Raw genomic sequence first — 4,816 nt, forward strand, 5'->3', positions numbered from 1 at the left:
AATACAATGATGATGGCTGTATTACGGTATGTAGAATATAATATTTATAGGCTTTGTCAGACAATACAATAACAGAAAATATTTATGCATTTTGTTGTTTAAGAAAAGTTTTCCAAACGTATGTAACACATTTATTTTAGTATTACTTTCAGTGTAGTGTCACTGGAAATGTAACATTTTCTATACAGTGGAGTTTAAAGCATCTTCCTTCTCTTTTTGTGATCAAAGGTACCCTGTAATGGGACAAATTTGTTGTCATAGGGGAGGATGCTTGCCATCTAGTGGGGAAACTCCAAACTCCTTAAAATGAATCAAAGAGAGGAATCTTGCCTACAAAGAAAATCAAAATAAGTGAGTGAATATGGGTTTTACATAAAATAACTTTTCTATATTTGATTTACTTAATACTAGATTAATCATTATAATATGATTGTCTATCTATCTAGGGGTAGAAGTGATTGGCAAGAATCTTTTGGTGTTCTTTCAATAAGGATATCTCTGTTATCTTATTTAACTAATCAAAACAATAATGATTTTACTCTGCCCTAAATGATCTACATACAAAGTGAATATGTACATTAAAGTAATATGCTTTGCATTGCTTATATTGTACTATCCTTAAGTTACAATCTACTGTGTACTTCAGAGGTGATTTTATAGTTCTGAAAGCATCAAACAAAATCTATCTCCTCCTTCAATGCTTGTTCAGTGTCTGTACATAGCTTTCCATGCTTTTTTGCAGTATGAAGTACAGAACTTACTCCACCATCTGGGCACCATGGATCTGCTTCAGAAACTCTAACAATCAGCTTTTATTACAGGAAAGCTACAACCAGTCACACATTTCGACTGCAGCAGCTGCTTACTTGATGGTCATTCAAATACTAGCCATCCAGATAATAAATGGACAGGCCAGGCCCACCAACGTTTGAACTGATCTTAATGTTAATATAAAGAGCCTAAAGTGGGAGACCCTCCTCCTATGATATCAATAGGTTATATGGAATGTCCACGTTTAAAAGGGGTTTCACAGGCAACTGCCAGTCCGATAACCTCAGGTCCCCACTACACTCCGCTTTCTCCTGCTTACTATGAAGATTTTATTCTGCCAGAAATAGCCTGATCAACCAATTATTGGTTCCCTTTCATTCACGAATACCATTCATTCATCCCTAAGTGAGATAACATTGTTCGCAAACACTGGCACATCCTGGCAGAAGCATATCCTAACATTGCAGAATTCAGCACACCACCTTTAATTTGTAACAAAAGAGCTCCCAATTTGTCCACTAGTCTAGTGAGAGCAGGTCCCAAACAGGATCAGGGTAACACCATCCAGAGACTTCTGGCCACTAAACACCAAGGCACTTTCCCCTGCCTCCACTGCTCTCAGTGCAATAACGTCATGAAAGGGGATACAATCTTTCACCCCAAACTGGTAAAGCCTTCAATATTAGGGGCTTCTACACGTGCATGAGCAAAGTGCTCTTGTGGCTTGCTCTACGTAGTGGAAACCATGCAAATGATTAGGGACAGAATCTGCAAACATAAATCTACAATACACTGTGGCAACTATCTAATACCCATTCCATATCATTTCAAAGAAAAGGTAATAGAGCAGGTGACCCTACCAAAGCGAGGCGGCGACATAAATAAACGGCTACTGTGGCCAGTATGCCTCCCTACAGACACCCTACAGACATTGGAGCTGAAAGGGCTCAATAGGGAATATGAAATCTCCAGTCTGATATAATATTGTCTTACCTTACCTTTTGCTTCAGTCCTCCCAGGCTCGCTCTGACTCCACTGCACGGGGAGGCGGACAGTCATAGGCTTTTCTTTCGGATGGGTATGTTTTACCTGCTGTAGTATACAGTAATAATATTTCATGTATTACAGCTTGTTTTTTTTTTAACTGTAGACTGCTTCTTCCTGCATTCTGAGACCTGACCCTATATACAGAACTCTGTATATCACCCAAGTACACGCCAAATAATATGATAATATGTATATGTAAATTTAATTCATGAACAATGCTCTACCCACTTCACATAATGAGTCTAATGAGTGATGATATACTGTATGTAATGAGCCATATACAGTATAGCCATAGGAGTGATACCTTGGTTTATATTCCAGCAGATCATTATGGGTGATTCTACCTACTATCAAAAGTGCCCCGCAGTTGATTATAAGCTCTTTGCTACACACGACTTTTTCCCATGCCACTTATTTATCCTATCTGTCAGCATACCTACAGGGCCAGATTAAGGCTGCCTGGAAGATGGAGCACTTCATTATGATGCCCCCCCCCCGACAGTTCCCCCACATTAGGTGCAGTATAGTTTGCCCACATTAAGTTGGCAGTATAGTTCCCCCGCATTAGGTTGTAGTTCACCCACATTAGGTGCAGTATAGTTCTCCACATTAGGTGCAATATAAGTCCCCGCACATTAGGTTGACAGTACAGTTCCCCCACATTAGGTTGGCAGTACAGTTCCCCCACATTAGGGGTGCAGTACAGTTCCCCCACACTAGGGATGTAGTACAGTTCCCCACATTAGGGATGCAGTACAGTTTCCTTACATTAGGTGCAGTACAGTTCCACCACATTAGGTGGCAGTATAGTTACCCCACCTTAGGTGGCAATATAGTTCCCCCATGTTAGGGGGAAGTATAGTTCCCCCACATTAGGTGCAGTATAGTTCCCCACATTAGGTGCAGTACAGTTCCCCACATTAGATGCAGACAGTTCCCCCACATTAGGTGCAGTATAGTTCCCCACATTAGGTGCAGACAGTTCCCCACATTAGGTGCAGTATAGTTCCCCACATTAGGTGCAGTACAGTTCCCCACATTAGGTACAGTACAGTTCCCAACATTAGGTGCAGTATAGTTCCCCACATTAGGTGCAGTACAGTTCCACACATTAGGTGCAGTACAGTTCCCCACATTAGATGCAGTACAGTTCCCCACATTAGGTGCAGTATAGTTCCCCCACATTAGGTGCAGTATAGTTCCCCACATTTGGTGCAGTACAGTTCCCCCACATTAGGTGCAGTTTAGTTCCCCCCATTAGGTGCAGTATAGTTCCCCCCATTAGGTGCAGCATAGCTCCCCCACAGACATACAGCCTTCAGCCATATACAGTGCATGGCTGGAGGCTGTATGCCTGTTTACTGCCCCACTTCAGTGTTCCGATCACCACACCTCCGGTCCGGGGTCATGATCTACTGCTATGGCCTATGGGCCATAGCAGTAGGTCCCAGAACCGGAGAGGAGCGGTGACTTACCATGCGCGTGTCCTCCTCACTGCTCCGCTCCGCCCTGCTCTTCTATGGGCCCAAGCATGCACGGGAGTGATGTCCCTGCATGCGCAACCTCCCGGCGGCCCCTGTGTTTTTAAAGTTAACACGGGCTGCAGAGAGGTAACAGGGACATCTTTGTGTCCTGAAAAGCTTTTTCGGGACACAGGGATGTCCCGAATGTGACGGGGGCCCCCTGCGGGCACGGGGCCCGGAGCAAGCGCTCCAGGAGCGCCAATGATGATCTGGCCCTGCATACCTATGCTCTACCACATTCCAATAGCTTCAGTACTTCATCACTAGTATGTGCTGTCGGGAGAGCACAATATGCTGCTTATGAAATACCTTATGTTTGCCTCTTGTCCTAACCATTACCGCTATTTAACGAATTTGATGAACTCTGCTTTGATGAACTCATAGCCCTGCGGCTGGGGACATAGCACAATCCCGCTACATGAAGAAGCACATTGCGGGAGCTGATCGCAACATACTGCTATGCGCTGAACATTCCCTGTGCAGAGGAACTTTCATGTCAAACTCCGGCTGGAGCACGCTGGACCTGTCATGCTTCGAGGCTAACTCTCCTTGCCGGGGGACCGCGGACGCAGCATTACTGATTCATTCATGATGTACTGATTTGTTTGTACTGCAATGACATGTTTTGTCACATGACAACTTATGTTTACATTGTTACTATGACTTCCTGTCCGTCACACTCAGCATGCCGGCCGTCACGTGATGTCACTAATGGGCGCCTCCTCGTGCTTTTAACTGGTGCCTGTAAGCATTACAGTTAGACAGTAGAGGTGGGCCAAGTGCTGAAACGCGTCCTGTTTGTAGGATTTACAATAAACTACCACGGAAGTTTGAAACATTTGTGAGTGCTGGGACCCTTTCTTCACTCCTTCAGAAACCCTAGCAATCAGCTTTTATTACAGGAAAGCTACACCCAGTCACTCATTTCGACTGCAGCAGCTGCTTACATGATGGTCATTCAAATCCAAGCCATCCATGTAATAAATGGACAGGCCAGGCTCACCAAAGTTTGAACTGATCTTTGTTAATATAAAGAGCCTGAAGTGGGAGACCCTCCTCCTATGATATCAATAGGTTATATGAAATGTCCGGGTTTTCACAGGCAACTGCCAGTCGGATAACTTCAGGTCCCCACGACACTCCACTTTCTCCTGCTTCCTATGAAGTTTTTATTCTGCCAGAAATAGCCTGATCAATCAATTATTGGCCATAGCAGTGACAAACCATTGGCCATAGCAGTAACAATCATTGGCTAAGGGGAATTCCCTGCTTGAACGAAAGCAGGAAGATTCACAGAGCAACGTGCAACAACTCAGTCAGTCATTGGCTGTAGAAAATTCCTGCTCAAAATTAAATATCATTGGAAGTAAGAAATAGCAGAGAGCAGTAGGAACCATCCTTAAACAGTCATTGGCAAAGTGGGCAATTCCTGCTATAAAAAAACATCACGGCAAGTAATGGAGAGTAATGGGGAC

At 43.9% G+C, this 4,816-nt stretch overlaps 1 long non-coding RNA gene across 1 annotated transcript; it reads left to right on the plus strand.

The window, feature by feature from the left end:
* Positions 1 to 226: 226 nt before the first annotated feature.
* On the plus strand, positions 227 to 4,153 carry LOC130307351 (uncharacterized). Its single transcript, XR_008856541.1, has 3 exons — positions 227 to 351; positions 1,782 to 1,849; positions 3,726 to 4,153. It is a non-coding gene; the product is annotated as an uncharacterized LOC130307351 (long non-coding RNA).
* The last annotated feature ends 663 nt before the right edge of the window (positions 4,154 to 4,816 follow it).

Source organism: Hyla sarda, chromosome 1 (assembly GCF_029499605.1).
Source record: "Hyla sarda isolate aHylSar1 chromosome 1, aHylSar1.hap1, whole genome shotgun sequence".
Classification (NCBI taxonomy): Eukaryota; Metazoa; Chordata; class Amphibia; order Anura; family Hylidae; genus Hyla; species Hyla sarda.